The 11,405-nt window shown below is 41.2% G+C and overlaps 1 long non-coding RNA gene and 1 pseudogene across 3 annotated transcripts; both read left to right on the top strand.

Annotated features, from left to right (window-relative positions):
* The first annotated feature begins 40 nt into the window (after positions 1-40).
* LOC308610668 lies at positions 41-2,600 on the top strand. Of its 2 annotated transcripts, XR_014014604.1 has the most exons (3): positions 41-357; positions 528-684; positions 2,108-2,600. It is a non-coding gene; the product is annotated as an uncharacterized lncRNA (long non-coding RNA). The 2 variants fall into 2 exon arrangements; XR_014014605.1 differs by lacking the exon at positions 41-357 and having other exon boundaries at positions 462-684.
* A 164-nt stretch (positions 2,601-2,764) lies between these two features.
* On the top strand, positions 2,765-11,359 carry LOC308610666 (centrosomal protein of 78 kDa-like; annotated as a pseudogene). Its single transcript has 5 exons — positions 2,765-2,873; positions 3,925-4,034; positions 6,263-6,437; positions 8,442-8,555; positions 10,546-11,359. The product of its transcript is annotated as a centrosomal protein of 78 kDa-like (transcript).
* Positions 11,360-11,405: the final 46 nt, after the last annotated feature.

Raw genomic sequence — 11,405 nt, 5'->3', positions numbered from 1 at the left:
ATACTTTGAGTTTTGCGAGGTGGGGTCTGGAAAACTCTTAGCTAGCCAGGCTAGCTTTTGTTTGGCAGGCTGGGGCGGTGAGGCGGGCAGTCCCTCAGGAAGGCGGGTGGACGCGTGGGGAGGTTTCAGTCAGATACCTGGAGGCGTGTGCAGTGGGACTTGTCAGGAGGTGACACCAGCCCCAGCGTGAGATGTTCCCGAACTCCAGCAGCATTTGCCTCTTACCAGCAGGCGTTATCTTGTTTCTCTCTCTCTCTCTCTCTCCCCCTCTCTCTCCACACTGTTGAAATAACCTGCAGGCTCCTGACGACGGTAACCCCGGTTGCTCTTTGGAGTTCTCTGGCAGCTGTGTGTGTGGTGAGCAGCCTTGTTCGTTTCAGTTGGGCTTGTGGGGGTGGGGGTAGGGGTGGGGGTGGTGCTGTGAGCAGGGCTTGCTTGGGAAAGAATTTTTCCAGGGTCCTTTTTGGAGAACAGCTGGAATCTTGCTCCAGCTTACTGACCTCTCTCTTGTTTGCCCCCCCGGTTAGAACCAGATGATGAAAGTGGTTACGATGTTTTAGCAAATCCCCCAGGACCGGAGGACCAGGATGACAGCAACGAGGCCTATGGTGACCTATTGGAATCTGAATTTTCCGAAGACCCCCTTTTGCCGTGTTATAACGTCCAGGTGTCCGTCGCTCAGGGGTGAGCGTGGCCAGCGTGTGGTCGAGAGCCAGCCCAGCTGCTCTGTGGGGTGGCAGGAGTTAGAAATCCCCTTCAGCAGATGAGGGTGGATGGGTTGGGGGGTGAGTGAATTCCTCACCAAGTGTCCACCGACCTCACATAATGCAGTGGAACTTTTCCAGAAAAGTTTGGGGGATGGGAGGGCTCCCCAGCCAACTGCCCTCATTGGAACACACCCCTAGAGCCCAAAGGACACGGGAGTCAGCGACTGCAATTGCACAGTTTCAGTCACTAAACTCTTGGGGAAGGGATCCTCCCCAAACGGCTACCATAGGGGCCTTCCAAGGCGCGTGAGGTCCACGGGACAATACTGATGTGTACCCTCTTCTCGTATAAGATTAGAGAAAGCCGTATGTGGCACCTGGGATCTTATGTGTCTTCAGATTTGCTTAGATCGAGTCTTGTCCCCACAGTCGGGCCACTGTGCCCCATGACCAACCCTTCGGAGTGAACACATCAGGAAACCTTGCTCTGCTGTGTGTTGACCCCGGTGCTTAAGGAGTAGCATCCTCCTTGGACTCTGAGGCTGGGACCGTGTCTGCCTTTGTGGTGACATTGTATTCGGGATAGAGATGATAAAGCGTGGCAGGGTATCAGGAAGGATTGTACCACCTCCCTTCTCGAAAAAGCCTCACTCCCGGCAGCATTGAGGGGCGGGTTGGAAGTGTGGGAAAGGCAAGGAAAGCCAGGTGACTTCGAGTGTTTCTCATGCTCTCTCCGTGAGGGCCGGAGGAGAGGAGAGGTCAAAGAGGTGTTTGCCATCTTCCTTGGGTTGGCATACAGACTGGTTTTCCCCAGTGACTAGAACGGGGTGCACTTACTTGGAGAGGGGTGACCTGAGTTGTGGCCAGAGCCAAGGCAGCACTGGGGTGGCCTGCAACGAGGCTGGTTCAGGGGCGCTGCTCCTGCTTTTGTCTAAGTTGGCTGATCTGCCCTAGGTGGTCTCTTAACACATGCACATGAGTCCAGAGTTACCCCGCTAGAAGTAGATCTTCCGGGCTTCCCTGGTGGCACAGTGGTTAAGAATCCGCCTGCCAGTTCAGGGGACACAGGTTCGAGCCCTGGTCCGGGAAGATCCCACATGCCACGGAGCACCTAAGCCCGTGCGCCACAGCTAATGAGCCTGCGCTCTAGAGCCCGCGAGCCACAACTAGAGAAAGCCCGTGCACAGCAACAGGCCCAATGCAGCCAAAAATAAATAAATAAATAAAATTAAAAAAAAAAAAAGTAGTAGATCTTCTAAGGACAGTGAGAAGTGGGGTGGGGGTGGGGTAATCAAAGTGGAAGTAGCAGGCCCTTTCACCGCCAGGAGACGGGTAGTTCATAGTTGGGAGCGCCTCTCATTTTGCCGGAAACTCAAACCACTGTCCTTTCTCTGGTGTAGGCCTCGTAACTGGCTGTTGCTCTCAGACCTGCTCAAGAAACTGCAAATGTCCTCCTGCATATTCCGCTGCAATTTTCCAAATGTGGAAATTGTCACCATCGCAGAGGCCGAGTTCTACCGGCAAGTGTCAGCAAGTCTCTTATTCTGTTGCCCCAAAGACCTGGAGTCCTTTAATCCGGAAAGTAAGGAGCTCTTAGATGTGGTGGAGTTCACGAACGAGCTTCAGACTCTGCTGGGCTCATCCGTGGAGTGGATCCTCCCCAGAGACCTGGACTCAGACGACGCCTGGTGAGCTCGCCGGGGCCCGCCGTGTACAGTGTGTCATGGTGTTAATCCTTGTGCATATGTGTCATAATACGACTATTTCTGTAAAGAAAGGACACGATGAGACACGACTCCAGTCGGAAGGACTTTGAAACATGTTTTTTTCTTTTTAAAATTTTAAGTCAGTTTTTATGAAGTTGTTAATAAAGTTTCTTTACTTTTCAATGTACACATGCTTTGGAATATGTTTGTTTTTACTCGGAACAATTGTTTCTTTTCTTTTTTAAGGAGAAAAAAAAAAAGGCAAAGGAGCTCCACACTTTGACTTAATTTCATACAAAGCTCCGACGACAGAGGCCATAACTGTTGAGAGTTGCTTTGGGGGCAAATTAAACCAGTAAAATTTTAAACTCTTCCTCCATATTAAAGGGATTGAATAAATTGGCCACTTTGGTGCACCTGTGTCCTGCGAATTGTCCAATTGGAGATGGAGGTTTAGGAAGTGAGTTTCAGTCTTGTTTAAGTCTCTTCCCATCAGACTGGTCTCGTGATTTCCTACACACCATGTTACTTCCTGTCTACCTTTCCTTGGTGTTGTTCATGCCTGGATTGTCTCCTGTACCTGCTCAAACCTTGGTCCACTCTCATTTGTACCATGGAAGTTTGTCATGCTGGATACTGTCAGAACTAATTTTACTTAAGTTTGTGTTAAGGTGCAAAGCACACGTTTTGTATATTTTCTGTTTTTTGTGTTTGTCTATATTTTATGGTTTCGCTTCAAGAAATATTATGGGAAGGGAAATAGCAAGATGTAAAGAGCAAAAAAGTCATCATTCTCTTTCAATTGTTAGAACATCTATCTGCAATCATAATTATGATGCACTGTGGTATGTGTTAAAATAGTAAATACATGTAACGTCCCGTAGGAGCAGCAAACTCTGGTGTTGGTGAGGGTGTGTCATGGAAGTAATCACAAAGCAGGTGACTGTTGGTTGGGGTCCTGAAACATTAGTGTGCCTTCCCTGTGTCCAGTAGTGGTCTGGAGGGGTCAGGAAGCCTGCCTTTGAATTTGAGGGAACAGAGGGTTTGAGGTCCGCTCTCTTCTATTGCTCTAGTACACTGCATAGCAGCAGTATACTGGGTTTACAGTTGACATTTAAATCGCTGATTGATCATTAAGATTGGGATGTATCTTTGGAAATGAACATAGGAAGAATCGTATGCTTTTTCTTTTTTTTCTTTTTTTTCCTATATCTGAAAAGGTATGTAGTACTTTGCTGAGTGGTTGGGAATAAAGTTTGCAGTATTCAGTGTATTCAGTTTTAGTATCTAAATAGAATTAAACTGTTGCTGTAAAGTGGAATAGCACTTTGTTACTGACAAGTTTTAGAATGCATCTGTTCGTCAATTACCTGTTTGGGAAGATTGTAGTTAATGATTTTGAGAATGTGGCTATAAACCTCCAACTGACTCAAGAAAAGCAAATAAGTCAAGATTGACAAATGTATAGGCTCTTCATCTTTTGTGTGTGTGGGTTTTTTTTTTCCTTTTAGTTATTTGTCAAGGTATAAAGAATTCTATCACACTTAAGACAAGTTAAGTAAACGTCACGGGGTGTATTCTGACATGGCATGGAGCAGATCCCATGGCCTAGATCTTAAAGGTGATTTTATGTTTAAACTTTCATGAAAACATATGTGATTGAAACACATTAATATATTGATACAGAGGGCAGTTAATTTTTGTCTTTTTGTGTGTGTGTGTGTGGTACTGTTGTGGCCTCTCCCGTTGCGGAGCACAGGCTCTGGACGCGCAGGCTCAGCGGCCATGGCTCACGGACCTAGCCGCTCCGCGGCATGTGGGATCTTCCCGGACCGGGGCACGAACCCATGTCCCCTGCATTGGCAGGCGGACTCTCAACCAATGCGCCACCAGGGAAGCCCTAATTTTTGCCTTTTGATACATGTGAGCGCAGCTTTCATTTTGCTGAAAGAATATGGCCAGTTTTCAGTTTGGGATTCTACCATTTAGGAAAGATAGTCCACTTAATTTTAGAAATAAGAGATTTAATATATAATACCTAATAATACTTTTATGTATTTTTTTACTGAAAACATTTATTGTAATACTGTGAAGAAACTATGCCATTCTAGTCTTCAAGACTTAAATGAATCAAGTGTTTATTAGCTGTTGTAGTTTTTAAACTAATAAAAGTCAGTACATCAGCAATTTGTAAATACAGTTTTTGAAATAATGCCTTAACAACTTTACAGTGGTTATAATGACTGTATTTAGGCCTAAAGTTAGTTAATAATTTGACATGAAGGCTTTTTAATAGTTTGATGGTGCAGATCAGGGATAGGTAAACTCTGGCTGGTGGGCCAGATCCAGCCCGTCGCCTGGCTTTGTAAAGGAAGTTTTTCTGGAACATAGTCGCACCCATTGTTTACGTGGTAGTTATGGCTCCTTTCACCCTACACCAGTGGGGCCGAGTAGTTGCAACAGAAACTGTATAGCCCACAAATCTGGAAATGTTTAAATTTAGATTTTAAAAATTGAAAACTTCTTTGAGCTTATACAGGGCAAGTCCATTGACCCCTGAGGTAGAAAACAGTCAGGAACTTGGGTGCGGAAGCCAAATGGCCTAGGTTCAAATTCCCTTTCTCCCATTTCATAGCTAGTGACCATGGGCAAATCACTTAACCTCTATGCCTCATTATGAGGTTTAAATGCACTTATTTGTATAAATAGTGCCTAGCACATACTAAGCGCTGTGTAAGTGATTGCTGTTGTTTCTGCTTGGAGCTTTAATAAGTTATTGTTAATAGAAAAATGACACTAATGATTTTCCTTATAGAGTAACAAAGGCACTTTGAGTCTTTTACATTTTCAGGAATGTAATAAGACTTTTTTCATTGACAGTCAGTGTTCCCTGTTACCAAAATTTACTTTATGAATATAAAGAATTGAATATCTTCAAGACAGTACTTTTGCTTAAATGTCAAACCATTATTTTCCCAAGGCACATCAAACTGGCTCTGCATAGTCCAGGCCTCTAAAGCTTGTGTGCACACCCTAGGTAGCATGTGAGATACATTTTGTAAATATAGTTTTTTAAATAATGCTTGAGACTTCCCTGGCGGTCCAGCAGTTAACACTATGTGCTCCCAATGTAGGGGGCTTGGGTTCGATCCCTGCTCAAGGAACTAGATCCCACGTGCCTGCCATAACTAAGAGCCCACATGCCACAACTAAAAGATCCGGCATGCTGCAACTAAAGACCCGGCACAGCCAAACAAACAAACAAGCAAATAAATAAATAAATCTTTATAAAAAAATAAGTAAAATAAAATAATGCCTTAGGAGTTAGGAAAAGAAAATATTAGAACATTTTTACCTTTGTATTATTTTTAAAAATCTGTGTAGTTTATCATGTACATAAATTATATGTATGGAACTTTGTGTATATAATGTGTTAATAAATAAGATGCATATTAGAAAGTTTTTTTATGGTTTGCCCAGTCAGGTGTTTGGAGGCCATTGGAGGACAGGATGATGAAATATAGGGCCTCAGCAAAGATAGAATTTAGAACCAATTCCCTGACTTAGAAGATAAGGAAAATAATTCATAGACTGTAATTGAGTTGTCCAACTTTGCATAAGTGTTCAGAAACAGGAAATGCAGTGGCTAGAATCCAATCACTGACCGAGCAGAATCTGGGTCACTGGACTCGTAAACCAGAAGTGACTGTTGAATTTCTCAGGTTGATGCTCCTGGCATATATGCTTGATCTGTGTGTGTGTGTAACTCTCTGACAGAATAAGCCATACTCAGGCACACCCTGTTTCCTTATTCAAGCATCTTAATTTCATCCCATTAAATCTTTGAAGTATCCGACTACCAGAAGGCATGAAGAAACCTGGGCTGAGAGTCTTCATTCCAGGAGACGTGATCTTGACTGCATGGCTGGTTTGAGGCGCATCACTCTGAACTGCAACCCGCTCATTGGTGACCTGGGTGCAAGTGCTTTGGCAGAATCTCTTAGTGAGGATTTATGGCTTAGAGGGAAATTCTAAAATTGAAAATATTGAATTTTTAATATGAAATATGCTTAGCTTTTGGCATGATACTATTGTGATAGGATGTTTTAAAGCCTCATTTTACTGATAGCTTTTATTTTGCTTTTCAATTTTCTCTAAGAGTTGCATATATCCTTTACAGAAAATACAGAGTTACAAGAGAACCTATAATTTTAATACCCAGATATAATCACTGTTCATTTTGGCGTATATACTTTCAGTCTTTTTTTCTTCTACAAATATATATGTACACTTAGGGATTCCAAAAATAGAATTGTAGTATACTTGCTATTTCACATTCCTGCTTTTTTCACTTAAAGATGTATCATGTAGTATTGCGTCGTATTGATGTCCCATAGTTTAATCAATTCTTTGCAATTCTATTTAGACAGTTTGTTTGCTTTTCCCTGTCAGAAACAATGTGAATACGTTGTATATACATCTCTGTGTCCATCGGGATTACTTCTGTAGAATAAGGTACTACAAGTGGAATGACTAAGTGTGACCTATTTTTAAGACATTTGATACACATGGCCAAATTACCACCCAGAAAGGCTATGCCAATTTGTAGTCCACCCCAACAGTAGATGGGAAGCCTGCCTCTCACAAACACTGGCCTGTAGCACTTGTAAAAAAATGTGAAACTACAAAAATGAGTACCTGTCCATTTTCTATGCAAGTGGGATTACTCCAAATTTTATAACTTTTTTCAATTAATTTAGTATGAGCATTTTAGCAAGTCAGTAAATTTGCATCTCCTACATCATTTTTTGTGATTGTTCAGTATTCCATTATATGAATATGCCACAGTGCACATACCTTATCCATTCTTGTATATAAGCTTTGTCCAGTTTTTCAGTTACAAAGAGTACTCTGATATATATCCTTACCTATATCTCTGACTATTTCTTTTGGTTAAATTCTTAGAAAGAGAATTGTTGGATCCAAAGGGTATAGACATTATTTAAAGGCTTTTCTTACAGAATCTTGGCTTCATCTGATAGGAGAATAACCACATTTTGTTTTATTTTGTATTCATTTGATTGACTGGTGAGGTTTACTGGCTGTTTGTATTAATTTGGCTATTTGGTTAATTATACCCTGTGTCCATTCTTCTGTAGTGAGAGTTTGTAAGGGTTGTATCATATCCTGTCAGATCCGTATGTCTGACTTGCTATTTCTGTGTGTCATGGGGGTGTTGAAAGACTACAGTTATTTTAATGTGATGGTCCACACAACACTTAAACAAAAGACTCATGATAGTTTCCTTTCATGTAATATTTTTTAATACCTGTGCTTTAGTGATGATCCCTTTGGTTTAAATGAGTAGGTTGTTCAGCCCCAGAACTACTAGAATTCATGATCAGTTTTTCTGGGTTTTGTCTGACCTTTTACTGCGAGGGTTCTTGACCATCCTACTTTCATGATAGGTTTTTAGTATGTATTCTCTATTCACACATTGTTGAAAGTTTTTATTATTTGTATCCTCTTAGATTTGTCTTTTTTTCCTCTAAAACTAACAGTTATTACATTTCTTCTATTTTGTTTTCCCCTTTGAACTAGTTTCAAGTGTGATTTGGAGCTGAAGATCATGATCAAAAGAATGCAGTGCATTTCTGAGCTCCACCAGGTTTTGCTTGTGAGGTTTACATGCCCCTGCCGCCCTTGCTAATTATGAACTGAGATTCATTTTGTGATGCTTTTTGCTCATAGGTTATATACAGTTATTTTTCAGTTCTGTAATTGTAAAATACGTTGTATGATTTATTGGTACTAAAGCCAGGGTTATCACTGCACATCCAAGAAGAGGTTTTTAAATTGGATTATGCATTATGTGTGTGCGTATATGTTTCTGTTTTTTTCCATACCCAAAATTACAAACCTGCCATGACTTGTCTTGTGCAGGACTCTTCCACACGTGAGAAAATGAGAGTTGTCTATATGTTAAATCTGTAGAGTTAGCAAGTGACCTTTTGTCTTTCATCGAAAGCACTTGACCTGCAGCAGTGCGGCCTCACCAGTGAAGGAGCAAAGGCTTTACTAAAGGCCCCTGAAACCAACAGAACTCTGCTCGTTCTGGATATAAGAAAAAATCTGCTTGTTGGTATGTGGTCACTTTTTTAAAATTGATGAACACATAGCAAAACAAAAAGAATTTGTTCAGGTATTGACAGTTTTTTAAAACTTAATGTGTTTAACTTTCCTCATCATATCCAGTTGGCCCGTGAACAACGTGGGGTTAGGGGTGTCGACCCCTACACAGTTCAAGATCTGGGTATAAGTTTATAGTCAGTGGTTCCACATCTGTGGATTCAACCAACCTTGGATCATGTAGGACGATAGTACATATGTATTGAAAACTATGCGTGTGTCAGTGGACCCGCGAGGTTCAAACCCATGTTGTTCAAGCTTCAACTGTACTTTTCTAGTGTTGCACTTCCCTTATGTTTTTAGCAGCTACTGTACTAACTAAAGTGAATTATACTTGTCAATTTTTCTTATCTCTACTCTGAATAGAGGTGAACCTAGATACTAAGCCTGCTTCCACCAAGAGCATTCTTTCTTTCCTGTGCAGCCTCTGAATTCTTGCCAGGAGTACTTTATTCATTTGTCAGATTCACAAGTAATTTTGTAATCATCTTCTGTGTGCCAGATACGGGTTTAGGGACTAGGGATAAAGCAGTGAACCAGACAGACAAAAGTCTTGCCCTCATGGAACTTACATTCTAGTGAAGGACATCAGATAGAAATGAGTAAACAGATAAGTCATATAATTTTAGAGAGTAGGAAGTGCAAAACTATCTTAATGTAAGGAGAGTGAGGGAGAGCAGGTAGGACTCCACTGGATAGGTTTGTTAGGGGACAGCTTCACTGGAGAAGTGGCATTTGAACGGAGACCTGAATGAAGAGAGGAGCAAGCCATGGAAGATGTGGAGTAAGCACATTCCAGGACAAGGAGGCAATGAGTATGTAGGCATGTAGGTGGGTGGAGTATTTAAGGAAAAGCAAGGAGGCCAATCTGGGCAGAGTACTGAGTGAAGAAGAGTGTGGTATGACATGAGGTCAAGGAGCTAGCCAGGGGTCTGCTCTTGTAAAGTCTTGAAGGCCAGAGTAAAGATGTGGATTATTCTAAATGAGTAGAGGGGTTTGAACTGGAAAAAGGCATGATCCAAATCGTATCTGAATAAGGTGACCTGGTATAGAGAAGGGACTTGGGAGGATAAAGAAGAGGAACAGGGGGCTTCCCTGGTGCCGCAGTGGTTGAGAATCCGCCTGCCGATGCAGGGGACGCGGGTTCGTGCCCCGGTCCGGGAAGATCCCACATGCCGCGGAGCGACTGGGCCCATGAGCCATGGCCGCTGAGCCTGCGCGTCCGGAGCCTGTGCTCCGCAACGAGAGAGGCCACAACAGTGAGAGGCCCGTGTACAGCAAAAAAAAAAAAAAAAAAAAAAGAAGAGGAACAGGGAGACCAGTTAGGAGACTATCACAGTGCTCCAAATAAGAGATGTTTATGGCCTAGGTTAGGTTGGAAGTTTGCAGCAAATGAAAAGTGGTTGAATTCAGGTTGTGTTTTGAGGGTGTAGCTCTCAAGACCTGCAGATAGATGAGGTATGAAGGAAATAGTAACAAGGAGACAAGTCGTTGATGATTATGTGTGCAACTGGGTAGTATCACTTAGAAGAAGGGAGCTGATGGGAGGAGCAGCTTTTGAGGGAATATCAGGACTTGGTTTGTTATCTTGGATGTCCTGGTTTGATATCTTAGATGCTCTTTAGGTATCTAAGCGTCTGGACGGTGCTCAGACTGTACTTTGTATCCAAAGGTATCCAAAGCCACTTCAGATGCAAAATGTTTCAAGTTGACCTTTGCTGCTGCCAAAATAGTAGCCACTGTGGGCAGTCTGCAAGATGGCATCTTAGGTTTCTGAGGAAGAAATTAGAATACACAAAGGGGGAAATAAGTGTATAATTATATAATGTAGATTTCATATTTAAATGTCTGGGAAAAGCAATAATTAGTTGGCTTTTGGTTTTAAATGGAAATAGCCACTCATTGGAAAATAATTACTCTAATTTCAATTCATTTTACTTTAGATCATTCTGTGATGAAAACAGTTACCAAACAAGTTCTCCAGATAGAAGGAGTGCCAAGTCAGAGGTATATAGCATGTTTCAGTTCTCTTGGAAGAACTTCTCTTTAATGGCTTGGTTTTCTTTCTTTCTTAAAAGAAAATTATCAAGGTACTTTCTGCCATCTTAAAACTAAGATTTTAGTCAAATCAAATGGCTTTTCTGTTTTTGAAAATGTTGTGTGATGCTTTAATTTAGGTTCCCAGATATGCAGATTGAAAACCTTTTAACTTTTTATTTTCTGTAACATATTATCGTTAGTCACAAATAGTCTTTTTTTTTTTGGTGATAAGAATGAATAGCAGGAGCAGCATTTGTGAAACCAAATCTAATATGAAACTGACTCTTTCTTGTGAGTAAATTTGAATATTGAAACAGCAAAACAATAAGGTTTAATAAAAAGCAAAATAAATTTTTTATGTTTATGATCTGCCAATTTCCCAGAAAGGGTTTTGTGGTGACTTTAGTTATATACCAGATACATTAAAATCACCAGTGGACAACACATCTTTTATTCAGGTGCCCTCTGAAAGTTTTAAAAATTTGTTGACTTCATATCAATGAACGGTCCACTTTAAAATGGTTAAAATTATAAATTTTCTGTTTTGTGTCGTTTACCACAATTTTTAAAAAATGTGTTGTTTGAAGATTTTTGGGTTTTATAAAGGTATTAGCATAAAAATGAAAAATTTAAAAGACCACCTCTAATCCCATTATCCTATCAAGCAATATTTACATTTTAATTTTCTCTTCCTGCTGTCTATAAACATAATTCCACATAGCTTCAATATAATTTGCCATTCTTATCTTTTCATACTAAATTT

This window comes from Mesoplodon bidens (assembly GCF_964165515.1).
Source record: "Mesoplodon bidens genome assembly, contig: HAP1_SCAFFOLD_797, whole genome shotgun sequence".
Taxonomy (NCBI): domain Eukaryota; kingdom Metazoa; phylum Chordata; class Mammalia; order Artiodactyla; family Ziphiidae; genus Mesoplodon; species Mesoplodon bidens.
The sequence above is the reverse complement of the archived record's forward strand: the minus strand, read 5'-3'. Positions and strand labels throughout refer to the sequence as shown.